The sequence below is a fragment of the Dendropsophus ebraccatus genome, chromosome 7, assembly GCF_027789765.1.
Source record: "Dendropsophus ebraccatus isolate aDenEbr1 chromosome 7, aDenEbr1.pat, whole genome shotgun sequence".
Classification (NCBI taxonomy): Eukaryota; Metazoa; Chordata; class Amphibia; order Anura; family Hylidae; genus Dendropsophus; species Dendropsophus ebraccatus.
The window spans coordinates 89,262,747-89,288,442 of record NC_091460.1 but is presented as its reverse complement, the minus strand read 5'-3'; the positions used below and the strand labels follow the sequence as shown (position 1 = coordinate 89,288,442).

The 25,696-nt window shown below is 47.6% G+C and overlaps 1 protein-coding gene across 1 annotated transcript in view; it reads right to left on the bottom strand.

The window, feature by feature from the left end:
• Nucleotides 1-25,696, bottom strand: part of VMAC (vimentin type intermediate filament associated coiled-coil protein) — a 41,813-nt gene that overhangs the window by 15,048 nt on the left and 1,069 nt on the right. The gene's annotated exons all lie outside the window — the stretch shown is intronic.

Here is a 25,696-nt window from a genome sequence, read left to right as displayed (position 1 = left end):
CACGCCCTAGGAGGCGGGGACGCGCGCCGGCCGGCAAAGCGGGTGACAGGAGCGGGGCGAGGTAAGGCGCCCCCCGGGGCTGAACTAGTAGCAGCGCTGGGTCTCTGCACATGGACCCTGGCGGCTGCATGGAGAGGTCGCGTCGGCGGCCCGGAGCACGGGATGCCGCCGCGGCCGTGACACATAACATACATTAAAAAGTTGTATAACTTTGTAATGTGTGTTATTTAGTGAATAATTTTGAAACGCCGCACTACCCCTTTAAAGGGGTAGCTCAGCAAAAATAGAAAGAAAGAAAGAAACTTTCAAATCAACAAGTGCCAGAGATTTGAAATTGACTTTTTTCTTTTTTCTTCCAGTGCTTAAAAGCATCGGCATCAGAGAGCACTGTGTCAGACTGGAAAGAATACATCACTTCCTGCAGGACATACAGCAGCTGATAAGTACTGGAAGACTGGAGATTTTTAGAAGTAAGTTACAAATCTCAGGCACTTTCTAGCATCAGACCTACCCCTTTAACAATAATTCCCTGAGTGTTGCCAAAGTTACCCACACATGGCTGTGGCCAAATATTTCAAATGTTTGTGGAGTTAGCCATTGAGCACTGTGGCTAATAATTCAGGTGTTCAGAAAGTTAAAGGGGTATTCTAGCAAAAATATTTTTCTTTTAAATTAACTGGTTTCAGAAAGTTATATTGTTTTGTAATTTACTTCTGTTTAAAAATCTTGGGGGAGATTTATCAAACTGGTGTAAAGTAGAAATGGTCCAGTTGCCCCTAGCAACCAATCAGATTCCACCTTTCATTTTCCAAGGAATGTTTGAAGAATGAAAAGTGAAATCTGATTGGTTGCTAGGGGCAACTGAGCCAGTTCTGACTTACACCACTTTTGATAAATCTCCCCCCTCAAGTCTTCACATACTTATCAGTTGTTGTATGTCCTACAGGCAGGGCTGTGGAGTCAGTAAGCCGCAGCTCCGACTCCAACTCTGACTCCGACTCCTGAATTTTATCAGGACTGACTCCAACTCCGACTCAGACTCCTGAATTTTATCAGGACCGACTCCGACTCCTGCTCCTTCATAAATGGCCAGTCATATACCAGGGGAGTTATTTATCACACTCGCTCAGCAGCTTCTCCCTAATGTCCTACATGATCCTGGGGCGACTTCTGAGGGAATAAGGAAAGATATAAAGCAGCTTCTCCTGTGTGTGCAGTGGATGCAGCCAGTCTCCAGCCTCCATGTGCTGAACAACTCACAACTAGACTAGATGGAACTAGATGGTCTTTTCCTGCTGACAATCTTCTATGTTTTTAACTAAATATTCACCATACAAGAAACACTGCTAACAATGCCAGATCCCTGTAATATAGAGATCAGCCATAGTGATATAGAGAGGGGTCACACATAGTGATATAGAGAGGGGTCACACATAGTGATATAGAAGGTCACTGTGGGGGCACGCAATAGCACACACACACACAGCCCGCTGCAGCCATAGCAGACACAGCCTGCTTCAGCAATAGCACACACACAGCTTGCTGCAGCCATAGCGCACACACAACACACACACACACACAGCCTGTTGCGGCCATAGCACACATACACACAGCCTGCTGCAGCCATAGTGTGCACATACACACAGCTTGCTGCAGCCGTAGCACACATACACACAGCCTGCTGCAGCCATAGCACACACACACAGCCTGTAGTCATAGCACACACACAGCCTACTGCAGCCATAGCACGCACACACACACACAGCTGCAGCCATAGAACACGGAAGAAAAACACAATCTTCTCCCAGAGAGAAAACACACTGAGGACAGAGTTTACAGCTACACTACTTATGTCTTCTCCTCCTCCTCCTCTATATTACACAGGATATCTTCATATTACACTGCTGCTCATATACAGTCATCCAGCATCCAGAAAGAGAACAGCACAGATCTCCCCCTACACAATGGATTCTTCCAGCTCAGAAACAAACTGCCAAATAGTGACTGACAACTTTTCCAAGACCACCCTTATGTAATAGGGCCAGTGTCCTATTAGAATGTTGCTCAAAATATATATTAATGAGCAAAACTTGTAAAGTTCATATTAAAATTCAATTCTACATTTTTTAAAGATTTTTTAAAGCTGGAGTTGGAACATTTTTTTACCGACTCCAACTCCGACTCAGACTCCAGCCAAAGCTAGCTCCGACTCCGACTCCACGACTCCGACTCCACAGCCCTGCCTACAGGAAGTGGTTTTGTTTTCAGTCTGACACAGTGCTCTCTGCTCACATCTCTGTCCGAGACAGGAAATGTCCGGGGCAGGAGAGGTTTTCTATAGGGATTTGCTACTGCTCTGGGCAGTTCCTGTCTCAGACAGAGATGTCAGCAAAGAGTCAGAAAAAACACCACCTCCTGCAGGGCATACAGCAACTGATAAGTTCTGGAAGACTGGAGATTTTTAAATAGAAGTAAATTACTAATTTATATAACTTTCTGAAATCAGATGATTTGAAAGAAAAAGATTTTCGCTGAAGTACCCCTTTAAGCAACTGAGTGGACAAGAGCCTGGTGGTAACCCTCTTCCTAATTGTGGGTGAGAACCTTGTGGTGACCCTCCACCTAATTGTATGCACAGTATAGAGAAAGCAGGCACCACTATACAAAACAATACAGCAATCAGGTGTAACACTTGTACTTAAGCAAGCAATATTGTAAAAGGGAAGAACAAAGAAGTATGTTTATAGAAATGTGCACACCAAAATTAGTAACAAAACATTTATGTACTTTATTAGGAATACAGCTCAGCCAAAAAACATTTTAAAACATTCCAAACAACTGGGATAAAGGGTACACCGCACTGAGCAAGGATCAAATACATCTGCAATAGGGGCCGGGTATCTGTAACATTTATGCACTTTTATGCTACGAATTTTGGTCCATTTGATGGTTAAAGGGGTTATCCAGTGCTAAGAAAACATGCCCACGGAGTCAACACCGTTCTTGTTTCCAGTTTGGGTGGGGTTCTGTAACTCAGTTCTATTGAAGTGAATGGAGCTTAAATGAGAAGTCCGGCCAAAATTATTTTGATATGTCATTACTTATGGAAAGTTAGACAAGTTTCTAATGTACATTAATTATGGGAAATGCACATATAGGGCTATTTCCCTTAATTTAGTAGATCATGGAGTGTTAGAATTCTCTCAGATACAGTGACGTCACGACCCCGGGTGTAATTCCTATGGAGTATCCAGCAGGGGGAGCTCTATATGTAGAAGTCTATAGGACTTTATTGTTTCTATGAATGTACAGTAAAACCTTGGTTTCCGAACACCTCGGAGTTCGAACAATTCGGTTTTCGAACTAAATTTCCCCCTGAAGTTTTGCTCGGTATCCGAACATTGCTCGGTATCCGAACAAAACCAGGGGGATAACTGTCAGCTGAACTGATGTTCAGCTGACAGTTAGAGGTGTTCGGAACACTGAGAGGCAGGAGCGGGCGGCTATTTAAACTTGCCGCCGTGCTCCTGCTCCACTCAGCTGCGGGGGACACCCTGTAAAGAAGTGGGGAATCCCATCATAATGATGGGATTCCCCACTTCTTTACAGGGTGCCCCGGCAGCTGAGAGGAGCAGGAGCACGGCGGCAAGTTTAAATAGCCGCCCGCTCCTGCCTCTCACTGCGGGGACAGGCTGTAAAGAAGCCTGCTCCCAGCGCTGTCCTCCTGTCTCTCCCCACCAGCCCCTCCGCCCCCCCGCCGGCCCGGAGCGCTGTACACCCCTATAGACTGCGGCGCGCCCGCAGCCCCGCTCACCAGCTTCTTGCTCCCGCTGCTCCCCGCCGCCTCTGCAGACTCTCTCTTACCCTGCAGAGGCCGCGGGGAGCAGCGAAGCAAGAAGCTGGCGAGCGGGGCTGCGGGCGCGCCGCAGTCTATAGGGGTGTAAGTTTATCGGAAGCGCCCCGGGACGGCGGGGGCTGGTGGGGAGAGACAGGAGGACAGCGCTGGGAGCTGGCTTCTTTACAGCCTGTCCCCGCAGTGAGAGGCAGGAGCGGGCGGCTATTTAAACTTGCCGCCGTGCTCCTGCTCCTCTCAGCTGCCGGGGACACCGTGTAAAGAAGTGGGGAATCCCATCATTATGATGGGATTCCCCACTTCTTTACAGGGTGTCCCCCGCAGCTGATTGGAGCAGGAGCACGGCGGCAAGTTTAAATAGCCGCCCGCTCCCGCCTCTCACTGTTGCGGGGGATGTGGAGTGTTTTTGCACTCTGTGGGCCGGGTGCTCTGCACCTGACCCACGGAGTGTAAAAACCAATTAATCACATTTACATTGTTCCCTATGGGAACTTACAGCTCGGTTTTCGAACTGCTCGGTTATGGAACAGCCTTCCAGAACCAATTATGTTCGAAAACCGAGGTACCACTGTATATGTAAAGTAATGGAATGTAGTGTACAGTATGCTTTATTGAATAAATACATTTATGGAATACTTTGGTATTCCATAAATGTATTCAATGAGTACATTAGGAGAGCACCAAGCAGGGAGGGAGAGAGGTGCCTGTGCATCTACGTCCCCCTGGCTAACTTCCCCCTATCCCATTGCTGACTCCCCGCCCGGCACTACTCGATGCTTCTCGGCCGGCACGTGTGGGGGAGGACTGTTCATGCGGACACTGGGAACCCCCCAAGCCGGTATGTGTGAGGGGAGAGCGGCGGCCGGGCGGGGATTTAGCTATGGGATCAGGGCCGCTTTAACCAGAGGGCACATGGTGCACGTGCACTGGGCCCACTGGTTAAAGGGGCCCACCCTGAGCAGGGCTGGCCTTTGCTCTGTGCGACCATTGCGGTCGCACAGGGCTCCGGCCATCAGCCTGCCAGGGGGGCGCCATTGGGATGGGTAAGTTACCCATCCATGGCGCCCCCTGCAGGGCCCCCCGCCTGCTGCTGCGCTCTGCACTGTAGCTATGAGCGCTTGTAACGAGCGCTCATAGGTACAGGCAGCAGCAGCAGCACTGACAGGTCGGGAGCCATTGGCTCCCTCCCTGTCAGTCATCCGTGTGGCCGCAGGCAGTGCTTTGCCTGCGGTCACAAGAGGCCGCTCTTCTGTAGTGGTATCGGCGCTGAGTGACGTCACTCAGCGCCGACACCGCAAGAGGGGAGAGCGGCCTCTTGTGACCGCAGGCAAAGCACTGCCTGCGGCCACAAGGGTGCAGTGATGAGAAGAGGAACGCGCGGACCCAGGTGAGTATAAAGTGTTTTTTTTTTATTTGCTATATGGGAGGGGGAGCACAAAGGGGGGCAGCATACAGCGGGGGTCTATACTACTAGTGGTGCCACAGGAGGGGCCTATATACTACTGGGGGGGGGGCACACAGGGGGTATATATAACGGGGGGGAGCACACAGGGGGGTATATATAACGGGGAGCGCACAGGGGGGTTATATACTACTGGGGGTGCATAGGGGATATATATAACTTGGGGAGTGCACAGGGGGGCTATATACTACTGGGGGGTGCACAGTGGGGTATATATAACTGGGGGAGTGTACAGGGGGATATATATAACTGGGGGAGCGCACAGGGGGTATATATATATATAACTGGGGGAGCGCACAGGGGGTATATATATAACTGGGGGAGCGCACGGGGGGTATATATAACAGGGAGCACACGGGGGTATATATAACTGGGGGAGTGCACAGGGGGTATATATAACAGGGAGCACAGAGGGGGCTATATACTACTGGGGGGTGCACAGGGGGATATATATAACTGGGGGGGGGGCGCACAGGGGGGTATATATAACTGGGGGAGTGCAGAGGGGGGCTATACACAACTGGGGCACACAGGGGATATATATACAACTGGGCGGTGCACGGGGGGTATATATAACTGGGGGGCGCACGGGGGTATATATAACTGGGGCGCACAGGGGGTATATATAACTGGTATATATAACGGGGAGCGCACATGGGGGCTATATACTACTCGGGGGCGCACAGAGGAGATGGGGATGCACAGGTTATATATATATATAAATGGGGGGTGCACAGGGGTTATATATAACTGGGAAAGCGTACTGGGGGGAGCACAGGGGATATATATACTACTAGGGGGTGCACAGGGGATATATATACTACTGGAGGGTGCACAGGGGGGTATATATACTACTGGGGAATGCACAGGGGGACTATATACTACTGGGGAGCACAAGGGATATACATACTACTGGGGGCTGCATTGGGGGTATATATACTACTGGGGGATGCACAGGGGGTATATATAACTGGGGGAGCACAGAGGGGGCTATATACTACTGGGGCAAGCACCTAGTGGTCTATAGTACTGGGGGAAGCACACAAGGGGTCTATATACTACTGGGGACAGCACAATGGGGTCTATATACTACTGGGGGAGTGCACAGGGGGTATATATAACAGGGAGCACAGAGGGGGCTATATACTACTGGGGGGTGCACAGGGGGATATATATAACTGGGGGGGGGGGCGCACAGGGGGGTATATATAACTGGGGGGGGTGCAGAGGGGGGCTATACACAACTGGGGCACACAGGGGATATATATACAACTGGGCGGTGCATGGGGGGTATATATAACTGGGGGGCGCACGGGGGTATATATAACTGGGGCGCACAGGGGGTATATATAACTGGTATATATAACGGGGAGCGCACATGGGGGCTATATACTACTCGGGGGAGCACAGAGGAGATGGGGATGCACAGGTTATATATATATATAAATGGGGGGTGCACAGGGGTTATATATAACTGGGAAAGCGTACTGGGGGGAGCACAGGGGATATATATACTACTAGGGGGTGCACAGGGGATATATATACTACTGGAGGGTGCACAGGGGGGTATATATACTACTGGGGAATGCACAGGGGGAGTATATACTACTGGGGGAGCACAGGGGATATATATACTACTGGGGGCTGCATTGGGGGTATATATACTACTGGGGGATGCACAGGGGGTATATATAACTGGGGGAGCACAGAGGGGGCTATATACTACTGGGGCAAGCACCTAGTGGTCTATAGTACTGGGGGAAGCACACAAGGGGTCTATATACTACTGGGGGCAGCACAATGGGGTCTATATACTACTGGGGGGTGCACAGGGGGTATATATACTACTGGGAGCAGGAACCTATTGGTCTATAGTACTGGGGGCAGCACACAGGTGTCTATATACTACTGGGGGCAGGACACAGCTGTGGGGGAGCACAGAGGGGTGTAACTACTATATAGGGGTACATAGGGGGGTAACTACTGTATAGGGGTACAGGGGACCTTACTACTGTATGTGTTGGAGCCTAAAATGTTTCTCTGGCAGATTCTGGAGAGAAGATTCACAGCCAGGAGAAGACTTCATGGTGGCCCAGGCTGGATGGAGTGAAAGAAAAGGTGAAAGACTCTGATGAGAGAAGACGCCCCCTGTGAGTAAATGGATGTAACTGTTATAGGGCTGTAGTGATAGTGGTCATGGTGTGGCGGTATTATATAATGGTATCATTGGTGATATCGTTATGAGGTAACTACCGTATGTATTGGGGCTCTTAATACAGTGTGGGGGCATTTTCAGGGGATCATACTGTGTGTGGAGCTCCGATTCTGATAACGCTGGGTTGGGGGGCACTCTTGAGGCCTGTGCACTGGGCCCTCCAATGTATTAAAACGGCCCTGCATGGGATAGGGGGAAGTTAGCAAGAATCCAGGAAGAAGGAGGAGGGGGGAGCTCAGGGGGCATGATGGCTGCACTGTGATGAGTGGCTCCCCCCTGCGCCCGGCGGCATCAGCGGCGGCAGGTATTTCATAGGGATAACCCCGCTACTTCTCCCATCACCTGCTCATAGTATGAGCAGATGATGGGAGCAGTAGTTCAATGCATATATTCCAGTGCGGCGGGTGGCAGCGGTTCGGCGGGTGATGGAGATCGGCCCTGGTACTACACCCCTATCATCTGCTCATACTATGAGCAGATGATGGGAGGAGTAGTACTGTGTATATGTGGCAGCAGCACCGAGCAGGTTACCATAGGCCCAGGGCTGTTCACCGAACCTGGGCCCCCTAACCCCACTGTAACTATGCCAGCACTAGCGTGGTGTTCATAGTACAGGATAGATAATGTTATAATGACCTCATTTGTGCAAAATCAAGGTAAAAAGCAACAATTTTTTGCAAATTATGACAGAACTGTAGTCAGGAGACAATACACCACTGAAAAAGTCTTTTTGGGTGGCCATAAGCCCCCCAGGAGCTCAGGGCCCGGGCTACCGCCCAAAACGGACCTGTTATAATCCGCTACTGCTGTACACTACATTACACCCGAGGTCGTGACGTCACTGTATCTGAGAGAATTCTAACACTCCATGATGTACTAAATTAAGGGAAATAGCCCTATATGTGCATTTCCCATAATTAATGTCCATTAGAAATTTGTATAACTGTCCGTAAGTAATAACATGTCACAAAAATAATTTTGGCCGGACTTCTCCTTTAATTACAAACCACACCTGAACTGGAGACAAGAGTCGAGTTGTCTCTGGAAGAAAGTGGCCATGTTTTTGTAGCGCTGGATAACCCCTTTAACTATAGGAATCAGTTTATATTCATTCATTTCTCACACATATACTCACTTTCCATTGGTTATTATGTTTTCTAGTACATGTAATATTACATGCTGTGACTGTTGTGTGATATTATCAGCTTATACTGTGCGGAGGGCTGTGATTTTATTTGTTTTGAGATAAACATAACAGGATGCTCATTGCCTAGATGTATTGCGGTAACTTCACTGATCACAGTGCATGACATTGTGTATATTATGCAGCATTGTGGCAATTTCATTGATCACAGTGTCCACACTGTTATGGCCGCTGCCAGGGCCGCCATCAGGAATTTCGGGGCCCCATACAACCAAAGTGTCTGGGCCCCCCACATTAATAAAAAAAAAAATTGTGTGTTCGACCCACGCCTTGCTGGCTCATATACCCCATTTTCCCCAGTGGCTTAAAATGTAACCTCTGTTATACAGTTATAAAATTGTAGAAACTAAATGTGAACAAGGTGCAATTTAAATGTCACCATACAGACACTTACTTGTATAGCTGCCTCCTGTGATATCCCTCTGAGTACAGATAATGTAGTAGTCACCTGCAGTCCTATGTAACAGCACAGATAACACAGTGATATCTCTGAGTACAGATAATGTAGATGTCACCTGCAGTCCTATGTAACACCACAGATAACACAGTGATATCTCTGAGTACAGATAATGTAGTAGCTGTCACCTGCAGTCCTATGTAACACCACAGATAACACAGCGATATCTCTGAGTACAGATAATGTAGTAGTCACCTGCAGTCCTATGTAACACAACAGATAACACAGTGATATCTCTGAGTACAGATAATGTAGTAGCTGTCACCTCGGGGCACCCCTACTAAATGATGTTCTACAAAATAAGAAAAGTGTCATACAGTGACTCACAGGTCACAGGCGTTACTTTCCCTTTTCCTCTCCATCCGGCCCAGACCTCCATGATGATTCCTTCCAGATATGTTTCATCTTTTCAGAACCTGCGAGACAAACAATTTAGGCTCCGCACATTTCTAGCAACTTCCTTTCCTTTCTCCCTCCTGTAGGCTCCCATAGTAACTGCGCTGTTTGGTGTTATGTGCAGTAAAGCGAGTAGGAATGTGGGATGCCCCCTGTATGTAGGATCCCCTGCTGTGCCCCCTGTATGTAGGATTCCCTGCTGTGCCCCCTGTATGTAGGATCCCCTGCTGTGCCCCCTGTATGTAGGATCCCCTGCTGTGCCCCCTGTATGTAGGATTCCCTGCTGTGCCCCCATGAACTAATAATGCCCCTAGAGGTGGCCCCCATGAGCTAATAATGCCCCTAGAGGTGGCCCCCATGAACTAATTATGCCCCCAGAGGTACCCCCATGAGCTAATAATGCCCCCAGAGGTGCCCTCATGAATTAATAATGCCCCCAGAGGTGGCCCCCATGAACTAATAATGCCCCCAGAGGTGCCCCCATGAGCTAATAATGCCCCCAGAGGTGCCCCCATACACTAAAAATGCCCCCAGAGATGCCCCCATGAGTTAATAATGCCCCCAGAGGTGCCCCCATGAACTAAAAATGCCCCCAGAGGTGCCCCCATATACTAATAATGCCCCCAGAGGTGCCCCCATGAGCTAATAATGCCCCCAGAGGTGCCCCCATATACTAATAATGCCCCCAGAGGTGCCCCCCATGAGCTAATAATGCCCCCAGAGGTGCCCCCATACTCTAATAATGCCCCAGAGGTGCCCCCATATACTAATAATGCCCCCATATACTAATAATGCCCCCAGAGGTGCCCCCATATACTAATAATGCCCCCAGAGGTGCCACCATGAACTAATAATGCCCCTAGAGGTGCCCCCATACACTAATAATGCCCCAGAGGTGCCACCATGAACTAATAATGCCCCCAGAGGTGGCCCCCATGAACTAATAATGCCCCCAGAGGTGCCCACATGAGCTAATAATGCCCCCAGAGGTGCCCCCATACACTAATAATGCCCCCAGAGATGCCCCCATGAGTTAATAATACCCCCAGAGGTGCCCCCATGAACTAATAATGCCCCAGAGGTGCCCCCATATACTATTAATGCCCCCAGAGGTGCCCCCATGAGCTAATAATGCCCCCAGAGGTGCCCCCATATACTAATAATGCCCCCAGAGGTGCCCCCCATGAGCTAATAATGCCCCCAGAGGTGCCCCCATACTCTAATAATGCCCCCAGAGGTGCCCCCATATACTAATAATGCCCCCATATACTAATAATGCCCCCAGAGGTGCCCCCATATACTAATAATGCCCCCAGAGGTGCCACCATGAACTAATAATGCCCCTAGAGGTGCCCCATACACTAATAATGCCCCCAGAGGTGCCCCCATACACTAATAATGCCCCCAGAGGTGCCCCATACACTAATAATGCCCCCAGAGGTACCCCCATACACTAATAATGCCCCCAGAGGTGCCCCCATACACTAATAATGCCCCCAGAGGTGTCCCCATACACTAATAATGCCCCCAGAGGTGCCCCCATACACTAATAATGCCCCCATAGGTTCCCCCCTATGAGCTAATAATGCCCCCAGAGGTGCCCCATATACTAATAATGCCCCCAGAGGTGCCCCCATGAACTAATAATGCCCCCAGAGGTGCCCCCATGAACTAATAATGCCCCTAGAGGTGCCCCCATGAACTAGTAATGCCCCCAGAGGTGCCCCCATATACTAATAATGCCCCCGGAGGTGCCCCCATGAACTAATAATGCCCCCAGAGGTGCCCCCATGAGCTAATAATGCCCCAAGAGGTGCCCCCATATACTAATAATGCCCCCAGAGGTGCCCCCATATACTAATAATGCCCCCAGAGGTGCCCCCATGAGCTAATAATGCCCCCAGAGGTGCCCCCATGAGCTAATAATGCCCCCAGAGGTGCCCCCATGAGCTAATAATGCCCCCAGAGGTGCCCCCATATAATAATAATGCCCCCAGAGGTGCCACCATGAACTAATAATGCCCCCAGAGGTGCCCCCATACACTAATAATGCCCCCAGAGGTGCCCCATACACTAATAATGCCCCCAGAGGTGCCCCCATACACTAATAATGTCCCCAGAGGTGCCCCCATACACTAATAATGCCCCCAGAGGTGCCCCCATGAGCTAATAATGCCCCAGAGGTGCCCCCATATACTAATAATACCCCCAGAGGTGCCCCCCATGAGCTAATAATGCCCCCAGAGGTGCCCCCATACTCTAATAATGCCCCCAGAGGTGCCCCCATATACTAATAATGCCCCCAGAGGTGCCACCATGAACTAATAATGCCCCTAGAGGTGCCCCCATACACTAATAATGCCCCCAGAGGTGCCACCATGAACTAATAATGCCCCCAGAGGTGGCCCCCATGAACTAATAATGCCCCCAGAGGTGCCCCATGAGCTAATAATGCCCCCAGAGGTGCCCCCATACACTAATAATGCCCCCAGAGATGCCCCCATGAGTTAATAATACCCCCAGAGGTGCCCCCATGAACTAATAATGCCCCCAGAGGTGCCCCCATATACTATTAATGCCCCCAGAGGTGCCCCCATGAGCTAATAATGCCCCCAGAGGTGCCCCCATATACTAATAATGCCCCCAGAGGTGCCCCTATGAGCTAATAATGCCCCCAGAGGTGCCCCCATATACTAATAATGCCCCCATATACTAATAATGCCCCCAGAGGTGCCCCCATATACTAATAATGCCCCCAGAGGTGCCACCATGAACTAATAATGCCCCTAGAGGTGCTTCCATACACTAATAATGCCCCCAGAGGTGCCCCCATACACTAATAATGCCCCCAGAGGTGCCCCATACACTAATAATGCCCCCAGAGGTACCCCCATACACTAATAATGCCCCCAGAGGTGCCCCCATACACTAATAATGCCCCCAGAGGTGCCCCCATACACTAATAATGCCCCCATAGGTTCCCCCCTATGAGCTAATAATGCCCCCAGAGGTGCCCCATATACTAATAATGCCCCCAGAGGTGCCCCCATGAACTAATAATGCCCCCAGAGGTGCCCCCATGAACTAATAATGCCCCTAGAGGTGCCCCCATGAACTAGTAATGCCCCCAGAGGTGCCCCCATATACTAATAATGCCCCCGGAGGTGCCCCCATGAACTAATAATGCCCCCAGAGGTGCCCCCATGAGCTAATAATGCCCCAAGAGGTGCCCCCATATACTAATAATGCCCCCAGAGGTGCCCCCATAGACTAATAATGCCCCCAGAGGTGCCCCCATGAGCTAATAATGCCCCCAGAGGTGCCCCCATGAGCTAATAATGCCCCCAGAGGTGCCCCCATGAGCTAATAATGCCCCCAGAGGTGCCCCCATATAATAATAATGCCCCCAGAGGTGCCACCATGAACTAATAATGCCCCCAGAGGTGCCCCCATTCACTAATAATGCCCCCAGAGGTGCCCCATACACTAATAATGCCCCAGAGGTGCCCCCATACACTAATAATGTCCCCAGAGGTGCCCCCATACACTAATAATGCTCCCAGAGGTGCCCCCATATACTAATAATGCCCCCAGAGGTGCCCCCATATACTAATAATGCCCCCAGAGGTGCCCCCATGAGCTAATAATGCCCCCAGAGGTGCCCCCATGAGCTAATAATGCCCCCAGAGGTGCCCCCATGAGCTAATAATGCCCCCAGAGGTGCCCCCATATAATAATAATGCCCCCAGAGGTGCCACCATTAACTAATAATGCCCCCAGAGGTGCCCCCATACACTAATAATGCCCCCAGAGGTGCCCCATACACTAATAATGCCCCCAGAGGTGCCCCCATACACTAATAATGCCCCCAGAGGTGCCCCCATACACTAATAATGCCCCCAGAGGTGCCCCCATATACTAATAATGCCCCCAGAGGTGCTTCCCATGAGCTAATAATGCCCCAGAGGTGCCCCCATACACTAATAATGCCCCCAGAGGTGCCCCATACACTAATAATGCCCCCAGAGGTGCCCCCATACACTAATAATGTCCCCAGAGGTGCCCCCATACACTAATAATGCCCCCAGAGGTGCCCCCATGAGCTAATAATGCCCCCAGAGGTGCCCCCATGAGCTAATAATGCCCCCAGAGGTGCCCCCATATAATAATAATGCCCCCAGAGGTGCCACCATGAACTAATAATGCCCCCAGAGGTGCCCCCATACACTAATAATGCCCCCAGAGGTGCCCCATACACTAATAATGCCCCCAGAGGTGCCCCCATACACTAATCATGTCCCCAGAGGTGCCCCCATACACTAATAATGCTCCCAGAGGTGCCCCCATATACTAATAATGCCCCCAGAGGTGCTTCCCATGAGCTAATAATGCCCCCAGAGGTGCCCCCATACACTAATAATGCCCCCAGAGGTGCCCCATACACTAATAATGCCCCCAGAGGTGCCCCCATACACTAATAATGTCCCCAGAGGTGCCCCCATACACTAATAATGCCCCCAGAGGTGCCCCCATGAGCTAATAATGCCCCCAGAGGTGCCCCCATGAGCTAATAATGCCCCCAGAGGTGCCCCCATATAATAATAATGCCCCCAGAGGTGCCACCATGAACTAATAATGCCCCCAGAGGTGCCCCCATACACTAATAATGCCCCCAGAGGTGCCCCATACACTAATAATGCCCCCAGAGGTGCCCCCATACACTAATAATGTCCCCAGAGGTGCCCCCATACACTAATAATGCTCCCAGAGGTGCCCCCATATACTAATAATGCCCCCAGAGGTGCTTCCCATGAGCTAATAATGCCCCCAGAGGTGCCCCCATACACTAATAATGCCCCCAGAGGTGCCCCATACACTAATAATGCCCCCAGAGGTGCCCCCATACACTAATAATGTCCCCAGAGGTGCCCCCATACACTAATAATGCTCCCAGAGGTGCCCCCATATACTAATAATGCCCCCAGAGGTGCTTCCCATGAGCTAATAATGCCCCCAGAGGTGCCCCCATATACTAATAATGCCCCCAGAGGTGCCCCTAAAATAACAAACATGCTTCTCACCTAATCCGCGCTGTGGCTGCAGGCAGCAGCTCTTCCTCCTCTTCGGGCTCCATCTTGCGAGCCGCAGGAACGGGACTTCCGGCAGGCTTGATGACGTCACATCATCACGCCTGCCGGAGAGGTCACGTTCCGGCCTCCCATAGGCTGCTGGTATGAAGTGCCGGCAGCCTATGGGAGGGAATACAGGAGGAGGGCGCTGACAGGTCCTGCTCCTGTATTCTGATCGCTTTAATGTTCCGCCCGCTCACTGTGCGGGTGGAACATCGAAGCGATCAGTGCATCCCGAGAAGCTGCGCGGCCGCAGCTTCTTGGGATGCTCAAAAACAAGTGGCAAGGGGGGCCGGGCGGGGGGCCTCCCCCCCCCCCCATGTCTCTTAGGGTCCGGGCCCAATACGGCAGTACCACTTGTACTGCCCTATCGGCGGCCCTGGCCGCTGCCATGTCTTTATTGGGACTTCGGTAACATGGCTGCCAGTAACATGGACAGTTCCTACTTTTGACCCATGTCACTCTGTCCCTCTTTGCCCCTTACATGTCCCTGTTTTTGACCTAGGAATTAGATTTGCATTAATAAACCTTTTCTGTTGCTCTAGAAAGTGTCTGGTTTCTTACCGTATAACAGACCCAGACTTGCATATTATTCTATCATGTGCTGCATGGTGGATCCTTATAATTGTTATATTCAGACAAATAACTAATCCATTCTGGTTCCAAAATAAAAACAATTTTGCTACTTACTACTTAAATCAGTGGGTCGCTGCAAACGGGGACAGTTACTGAAACATAATTCTGTCCACAGAAGTGGGTCTGTAGTTACAGACAGTGTTACTAATGTGTGACTGGGACCTAAGGATGTATTCACACATACAGGGTTATCCTGCAGATTTACAGATATCAATGTAACTAAATGCATCAATCTGCAGCAGATCCCGTATGTCTGATTGCATCCTTGAATTAAAAAGTATCCTAGTGTCCCTCTCTGGCTGTTCACAAAGATGGGAGGTATGTTTCTATGTTCTCTAGTACATATATTAGTTATATTGCATGCTGTGACTGCTGTGTGACATCATCAGTATATACTGTGTGGAGGGCTGTGATTTTATTTGCTTTGAAGTGAACATAACAGGATGCACATTCCTCAGATGTATTAACCTTATTGATCAGTGTCCATGATATTATGGCCTCTGCCATGTCTTTATTGGGAGTTCGGTAACATGGCCAATTGACAGGCCACATTATTCTGTTGACTATAACAATATGGCCACTGCCATACTGTCAAACTGTCTTTAGCCACATCATGTGTTGGTTTTCATCTACCCTCATGCATTTATTTTGATTATATATTTATTACTGTGTATTTTCTGTATACATTTATCCTATACCCAGTCCCTATTGTGGATGTATTTGATCCTTGCTCAGTGGGTTGTACACCCTTTATCTCAGGGTGTTGTTTGACATGATTTTAAAATTTTTTGTTGAGGTGTATGCCTAATATTTTAGAATTTTGGTGTGCACATTTCTATATACGTACTTTTTTGTTCTTATCTTGTACAATCCTCCGAATTGTGTGCGAGAGCCTGGTGGTGACACTTCTTCTTATTGTGGGTGAATGCCTGGTGGTGACCCCCTTCCTAATTGTGAGTAAGCCTGGTGGTGACCCGCTGAAAATAATTGTTGTAATGGATGGTCCAAGCAGGAGGAGGTAAATTCCCTGGATCACTGAGGAGTGCTGGCATTCATTCCCCGAAGAGCAGAGTTTAAAGGAGAAGTCCTGCCAAAATTATTTTTTTATATGTTATTACTTATGGAAAGTTATACAATTCTCTAATGTACATTAATTATGGGAAATGCTCATATACTGCTATTTCCCTTAATTTAGTGTATCAGGAAGTGTTAGAATTATCTCTGAAGCAGTGAAGTGACGACGAAAGGTGTAATTCCTATGGAGTGTCCAGCAGGGGGCGCTCTATATATAGAAGTCAATGAGTACCATTGACTTCTATATATAGTGCGCCCCTGCTGGACACTCCATAGGAATTACAGTGTATGTAATGTAATGTTATGCACTGTACTTTTGTGACTTCATGAATACATTTATGGAATACTTTGGGGAGCAAATGTCCTTGCTCCTCAAAGTATCCCATAAATGTATTCAATGAATACATTTGCTGGGCACCGAGCAGGGAGGGAGAGAGGTGCCATCTACCTCCCCCCTCCCTGCTCGGTGCTGGGAACAAATACAAAGTACTACTCCCCCATTATCTGCAGATAATGGGGGAGTAGTACCTTTTGCTATCCCTATCACCGCCCGCGCCACCGCCACCGCTGCCGCTTACACAGGGGCTGCTTTTCATGCCCCCCGCCGCTCCCCCTCCTCCTCGCGGCATCAAACTTACTATCGCGACGCTGATTCCCCAGATAGTGTGAGGAACAGGGGGGCATGCAAACGGGCGAGCGGGGAATCAGCGGCGCGATAGTAAGTTTGATGCCGGGAGGAGGAGGGGGAGCGGCGGGCGGCATGAAAAGCAGCCCCTGTGTGAGCGGCGGTGGCGGTGATAGTGATAGCAAAAGGTACTACTCCCCCATTATCTGCAGATAATGGGGGAGTAGTACTGTGTATATGTTCCCAGCACCGAGCAGGGAGGGGGGAGGTAGATGGCACCTCTCTCCCTCTCTGCTCGGTGCCCAGCAAATGTATTCATTGAATACATTTATGGGATACTTTGGGGAGCAAGGACATTTGCTCCCCAAAGTATTCCATAAATGTATTCATGAAGTCACAAAAGTACAGTGCATAACATTACATTACATACACTGTAATTCCTATGGAGTGTCCAGCAGGGGCGCACTATATATAGAAGTCAATGGTACTCATTGACTTCTATATATAGAGCGCCCCCTGCTGAACACCCCATAGGAATTACACCTTTCGTCGTGACGTCACTGCTTCAGAGATAATTCTAACACTTCCTGATACATTAAATTAAGGGAAATAGCAGTATATGAGCATTTCCCATAATTAATGTACATTAGAAAATTGTATAACTTTCCATAAGTAATAACATATAAAAAAATAATTTTGGCCGGACTTCTCCTTTAAGGAACTCCCGGTTCTCATCAGCACCTGTCGCAAGGCAGGGTGGACTTCATAGCGGGAAACTTCAAGGTCGCTACCCTCAGAGAAAGACCTCGGTGACCACCAAGTGAAGAACTGAAAGAGTACTGTAGTCTGGGACTAGGTGCTCTTCCTCTTTGGTACAAATGCAGGATGCAATATTAGGATGTAGTTCAGACTGAAGCTAAGCTGCAGCAAGGAATGGGTTGAGATGCAAATTGCAAGATCGCATTTGGTGGATAGCCAGGGAGCACAGTCGTGATTTCCGCAGGCCCCTGGCCCTTTAACTTTGATGTGCCTAACAAACAACAACTGAGCAAAGAGCTGAGGGGGTAGAGACTATATATACCCTCAGAGGAACATGCCAAAAGACTCTAGAGCCTGTGGGCTGTGCTTATAAATACATGTGGAGAGGCGCATGTCTGCCTCTAGTTGGAGCCCAATCTTCCAGGAGGCCAGCTCAGAACAAGAGAAACTGCCAGAGGACAAGCAGGCTGAGAGAAAGGGAGATGATTACAGCCCAGTGCAACCCAGAGCAGGTAGGGGGTAACGGCCACGGCCCTGTTACAATTGTCAAAGTTAATTGGAAAAATCTGAAATAAAAAATTAATTAAACTAAAAATTCAAGTGACGTCAAACTGCTGTGACTTTCTGCAATGTGGAGAGCGGCTAGAAGGGAAGCAGTGAGGAGCCAGACAATGTGATGGGGTGATGATGAGGTTCTAAAGCCCATGAGAGTATGAAGAAAAAGGTGGTTAACACACAAGCCCAGCTACCCAGTGGCCCATAACCAGTTTGTCGACTGGTAAAGGCCACCACTCCCAGGGCATTACCACACCAGTGGGGAAGGGATAGCTAACTACTGGGGTAGCGATATGTAATAAGTGGGGTAGGGGTGGCTGGGGGAAAGGATAGGTAACAATTGGGGTAGGGAAAGTAGTTAAAATAGTAATGCCAACACTAAACTTACAAACATATAAACTTTCAAGCGTACAACAAAAAAGATCTCAACAAAGAAGGGATGTGGCCCTCTTGTGTCTGTAGCAGCAAAAAGCATCTTTACACCATCCTAGTGAAGAGTTTCCTTCCCCCCCCCTGAACATAAAGCAGAACTACCCCCATTCACATTCATGAGCCTTGATTTTGAATGGGAACATTTAAAAATTGCTGTCCATTCCAGCTGAAGAAGACGGACGGAGGGGCAGTTTAATGTCCCACTTCGATATTTCCTCATATAGCATATAGCATATACCATAAAAAATTGGACAAAGTCGCGGGCCAACCTTGATAATTATTGAAGCGCAAACGTGTCGGTCCTGTCAGTGGTCTGCGTCTCCCAGCACTCTACACTATGATAAATGACATGATAAATTACTATGATAGGATTAAACCCCAACCCATGTAATAGCCAGCCCTCCCCAGTAGTCTCATATAGTAGCCAGCCCTCCCCAGTAGTCTCATATAGTAGCCAGCCCTCCCCAGTAGTCTCATATAGTAGCCAGCCCTCCCCATAGTCTCATATAGTAGTCAGCCCTCCCCTGTAGTCTCATATAGTAGCCAGCCCTCCCCAGTAGTCTCATATAGTAGCCAGCCCTCCCCATAGTCTCATATAGTAGCCAGCCCTCCCCATAGTCTCTTTTATAGTAGCCAGCCCTCCCCCATAGTCTCGTTTATAGTAGCCATGGTGGGCCAATGTAATTCAAACTCTGAATTGTCTGGTGGGCCAAAAAGTTGACATGACTGTCCTACATGATCCTGAGGCGATTTCTGAGGGATTGAGGCAAAGATATAAAGCAGCTTCTCCTGTGTGTGTGCAGTGGATGCAGCCAGTCTCCTGCCTCCATGTCCTGAACTACTCACAACTAGACTAGATGGAGCAGGTGGTATTTTCCTGCTGACAATCTTCTATGTTTCTAACTAAATATTCACCTTACACACAGGAACACTGCTAACAATGCCAAATACCTGTACTATAGAGGTCAGCCATAGTGATATAGAGGGGTCACTGTGGGTGTGGGGGCACGCCATAGCACACACACACACACACACAGACAGCCTGCTGCAGCCATAGCATACACACACACAGCCTACTGCAGCCATAGCACACACACATATACACACACACACACACACACAGCCTGCTGCAGCCATAACATACATACACACACAGCCACACACACACACACACACACACACACACACACACAGCCTGCTGCAGCCATAACATACATACACACACAGCCACACACACACACAGCCTGCTGCAGCCATAACACACACACACAGCTGCAGCCAAAGAACACTGAAGAAAAACACCAAATTGAGGACAGAGGTTACTGCTACACTACTTATGGCTTCTCCTTTTCCTTCTCTATATTACACATGATATCTCCATATTACACTGCTGCTCATATACAGTCATTCAGCATCCAGGAAGAGACCAGCACAGATATTCCCCCACACAATGGACTCTTCCAGCTCAGAAACAAACTGCCAAGTAGTGACCGACAACTTTTCCCCGACCACCCTTATCTAACAGGGCCAGTGTCCATTAGAATGTTCTTAAACATACCAGTCCTCAAAGCAAAATCTGATAATATGTGTCAATTTATTGTAATAAAATGTAATAAAAATGTGTATAAATATATAATAAAAAAAAAAGATCTTAAACCTGAAATGTCTTTCTGTCTAGTCCAGGATAAAATACTCATAAACACATTAAAAGCATAAACCATACAAATACATAAGCCCCGGGGCCCTTATAGTACAATGCATCAACACAGAGGGTTAGGGAGTGCGATACAAAAGCATATGAAAACAAATAAAAGAAAAATGGAAGAAAAAAGAAAAGAAAACAAAACAAAACATAAAGGTGTAAAAGTGTATAAAACAACTAAATACTCATATAAATAGCCATATAGTCATTGTACTGCAATGCTTCAAATATATAATCAGCACAAGTAGTGGTAGAACTGGTCTTTTGGTTCAGACCAAGAGGGGGATTCCCATCATCCTCTCACTGACTTGCAGTAGAATCACACAGTGAAAGCAGGCAGATGGGGGTAGTAGTCCTGGCTCACTGGACTGATCCCACTTTGATGTTAAAATTCAAAAGTCAGTTCGTTTGTAGATTACGATCCAAAGTGAATGAACTCCTTGTGTGGGGTGTATAGTTATTAGACCAGTATAATAGATCTCACTGATCCCTGGTGTTCTGTCTGAGATGTACTGCAAGCACTGGATCTGAGATGTACTGCAAGCACTGGATCTCTCTGGCTCTATCACTGTTTGTTGTTATAGGGGAGGATTTATACACACTCACATAGTTTGGTGCATGTGCACCGCTCACCCATACAGGATCTGCGTCTTCTCCGGGGTCACCGGCGTCCCGGTCTGCCCACGGTGAATACGGTGACGTCACCAGTCTTGTTCCTGGTCTGTGTCAAAGCGTGGCTCTGCTGCCAGTAGTGCAGTAGACAAAGTCACTGTTGAGCCAGCTCCTCCCAAACTTAGAGAGATGGGGAATAGATCCAGGGGTATGTTCAGGAGGCTGTTGAGGGGTGTAGGCCAATGTTAGGTGGCTGCCAGACGCGTTTCGAAGCTGCTAGCTTCTTCCTCAGTGGCTGTGAAATGGTGTGAGCTATTGCATTAGTCTCAGCTCTCTCTTAAAAATTGTGTAGCCACTGCTGTCAGCCAATCCGGAGGCTACCCAGCATTCCACAAGACTTTTTAAGAGAGAGCTGAGACTAATGCAATAGCTCACACCATTTCACAGCCACTGAGGAAGAAGCTAGCAGCTTCGAAACGCGTCTGGCAGCCACCTAACATTGGCCTACACCCCTCAACAGCCTCCTGAACATACCCCTGGATCTATTCCCCATCTCTCTAAGTTTGGGAGGAGCTGGCTCAACAGTGACTGTGTCTACTGCACTACTGGCAGCAGAGCCACGCTTTGACACAGACCAGGAACAAGACTGGTGACGTCACCGTATTCACCGTGGGCAGACCGGGACGCCGGTGACCCCGGAGAAGACGCAGATCCTGTATGGGTGAGCGGTGCACATGCACCAAACTATGTGAGTGTGTATAAATCCTCCCCTATAACAACAAACAGTGATAGAGCCAGAGAGATCCAGTGCTTGCAGTACATCTCAGATCCAGTGCTTGCAGTACATCTCAGACAGAACACCAGGGATCAGTGAGATCTATTATACTGGTCTAATAACTATACACCCCACACAAGGAGTTCATTCACTTTGGATCGTAATCTACAAACGAACTGACTTTTGAATTTTAACATCAAAGTGGGATCAGTCCAGTGAGCCAGGACTACTACCCCCATCTGCCTGCTTTCACTGTGTGATTCTACTGCAAGTCAGTGAGAGGATGATGGGAATCCCCCTCTTGGTCTGAACCAAAAGACCAGTTCTACCACTACTTGTGCTGATTATATATTTGAAGCATTGCAGTACAATGACTATATGGCTATTTATATGAGTATTTAGTTGTTTTATACACTTTTACACCTTTATGTTTTGTTTTGTTTTGTTTTCTTTTTTCTTCCATTTTTCTTTTATTTGTTTTCATATGCTTTTGTATCGCACTCCCTAACCCTCTGTGTTGATGCATTGTACTATAAGGGCCCCGGGGCTTATGTATTTGTATGGTTTATGCTTTTAATGTGTTTATGAGTATTTTATCCTGGACTAGACAGAAAGACATTTCAGGTTTAAGATCTTTTTTTTTTTATTATATATTTATACACATTTTTATTACATTTTATTACAATAAATTTACACATATTATCAGATTTTGCTTTGAGGACTGGTATGTTTAAGAATTTTTTTAGTTACTGTGTACATTGGATGGTGTATTCCAGTTAACCTCAGCCAAATCAGATACAGGTGAGCTGCACCTTACATCGTTACTGTCCATTAGAATGTTGCTCATATTATATATTGATGAGCAAAAATTAATATCAAAACTCAATTCTAAATTGTTCTAAGATTTTTTTTAAAGCTGGAGTCTGAGTTGGTACATTTTTTTCCGACTCCGACTCCAGCCAAAACTAGTCCTGACACCACGACTCGGACTCCGACTCCACAACCCTGGCTGATAGGCCGCTCAGCCAATCACTGGCAGCGGCGGTCCCGGCCTGTCATTGGCTGAGTGGCCTGTCAGCTCAAACAGGCCACTCTGAAGCTGGAGCGCGCGGGACCCGGGAAGAAGAAGACAGCAAGAGGAGCCCTGCAGCCTGGACAAGTAATGTAAATCGTCAGTCGCCGGCCACACACCACTATTACATGTATTACGCACTTTTACAATTATAGGTTCAAACCTATATTTACGATCATCCGATGATCGTTGTCATCGGCTGATCGTTGTATTTATTCCACAGAGCGAAAATCGGCCAAACTGGGCCAATTCTCGCTCCGTGGAATTGGCCACATACTCTCAGGGGATGAGTGACCGCAGGCTGTTCTGAAACTCATCTATCTAGTGGACCATCCACCCAGCTCAACGGAGGCACAGAGGGGTATGGAACAGCAGAAAGACGAGTGGTTGCTGTCGCTCAACCCAGGCAAAATAGTGTGCGATAATAGGCAAAATGTCATACCAGCAGTCAGCAGCTGGTTTGACACCAATCCTGTGCCGAGTGCCGAGCTGACATGACAGAACAGCTTCATAAAGTGCCTGGCATGTGAGCGCATTTTACACTTGCCGCCCCCTACACCCACACACATTCAAAGATACTCATCTGGCACAGCACATTCTCCCCGAGTTCTTTCGTTCTCCCAGCTCCTTGTTGCACAGGTGAGTATGTATATGGGGTATGGGGGGGATGCAATGCTGCCTCCGGCCACAAGAGGGACTGACGATCGGCACTGACGGTCAAGGCAGTTATTCCAAATATTAACTGCCTGTCTATATGTCCTTGTCAACAACAATCTCTCCTTACTCTAATCAACAGCAGAATGGCGGCAAGATCTGTGACCCCCAGTATTATATAGCGCGGTCACATGTGCCGCCTGCTCAATCACAGCCAGACCTCTACTGGGCACGTCTGTGATTGCTAGCGTAACGGTGACGCAGTAAAGCTTGCTGATTGGCTGCTGAGCTGGCGAACACATCACATCAGGTTATTTCCCCTGAGGAAAAAGACTGGGCAAGGTAAACACCAACATGTTTGCCCCTTGTCTTGAGGGGTGGGGGCTCCATACACATTACATGGTCCGCTGACATCTAGTGAATAGCCAGTATTGGTGACACCTATCATCCTTCCCGTGCTTTATGCTCTGCAAATGATCTAACCTTAACATCTTCCATAATCAGAACCTCTCATTCCCGCCTCCAAGACTTCTCTCGTGCTGCACCAGTTCTCTGGAATGCCCTACCTAAAGACATCAGACTCATACCCAATATTCACAGTTTCAAGCGTGCCCTGAAGACTCATCTCTTCCGGCTCGCTTATAACGTTCCCTAAACTATTTTCCACCTTCTGTTTCCCTCGCTTTATCTCTGACGGTTCCTGCACTCTATGGGGGAGATTTATCAAAGGGTGTAAAATTTAGACTGGTGCAAACTGCCCACAGCAACCAATCACAGCTCAGCTTTCCTTTCAGCACTGCTTAAAGCTGAGCTGTGATTGGTTGCTGTGGGCAGTTTGCACCAGTCTAAATTTTACACCCTTTGATAAATCTCCCCCAATATGTTTACTTGCAAACAGATATTGGCGTTGTTACTGGCTCATCCTGTATTTCCAACTATGTACAATGGCTGGACCATAGACAAATGAAGCACTTATGCCTGGTGTCAGCCCAAGTTGTAAGTCTGTAAGCTCCAACGAGCAGGTCTCGTTTATACTTTGTATTTTTATGTTTTTATTTATTCTAATTATTTAACTGTGTATTATGTACCTCTGTACTGTATGAAAAAAAGCGCTGCGGAATCTGTTGGCGCTATACAAATAAAATTATTATTATTATTAATATTATTATTTACATACTTTCTGCCAATTTGTTATAGAGGTCTATGAAGGTGAAGGTGAAATAAAGTCCTGTCTTTATGGCAGGACTATAAAGGGGTTTTCCTTCAAATAGACAATACATCTCTCTGTAGAAGTGTTATTGTAGGTGACAGTATGATAAGTATATATGATTATAAATTATATGATTGTAGATAACAGTATGATAAGTATATATTGTTATAAAGTATATATGATTGTAGGTAACGGTATGAGAAGTATATATGATTGATTGTAGGTGGTGGTATGAGACATATATATGATTATAGGTGGTGGTATGAGAAGTATATATAATTGTAGGTGACAGTATGAGAAGTATACATGATTATAAAATATTTATAATTTTAGGTGACGGTATGAGAAGTATTTATGATTGTAGGTGGCGGTATGAGAAGTATATATGATTATAAAGTATATATGATTTTAGGTGACACTATGAGAAGTATATATGATTGTAGGTGACGGTATGAGAAGTATATATGATTTTAGGTGACGGTATGAGAAGTATATATGATTTTAGGTGACGATATGAGAAGTATATATGATTTTAGGTGACGGTATAAGAAGTATATATGATTTTAGGTGACGATATGAGAAGTATATATGATTTTACGTGACGATATGAGAAGTATATATGATTTTAGGTGACTGTATGAGAAGTATATACGATTATAAAGTATATATGATTGTAGGTGGTGGTATAAGAAGTATATATTGTTATAAAAAATATGATTGTAGATGACGGTACGAAAAGTATATATTGTTATAAAGTATATAGTATTGTAGGTGGTGGTATGAGACATATTTATGTATATAGATGGTGGTATGAGAAGTATATATAATTGTAGGTGACAGTATGAGAATTATACATGAGAAGTATATATGATTA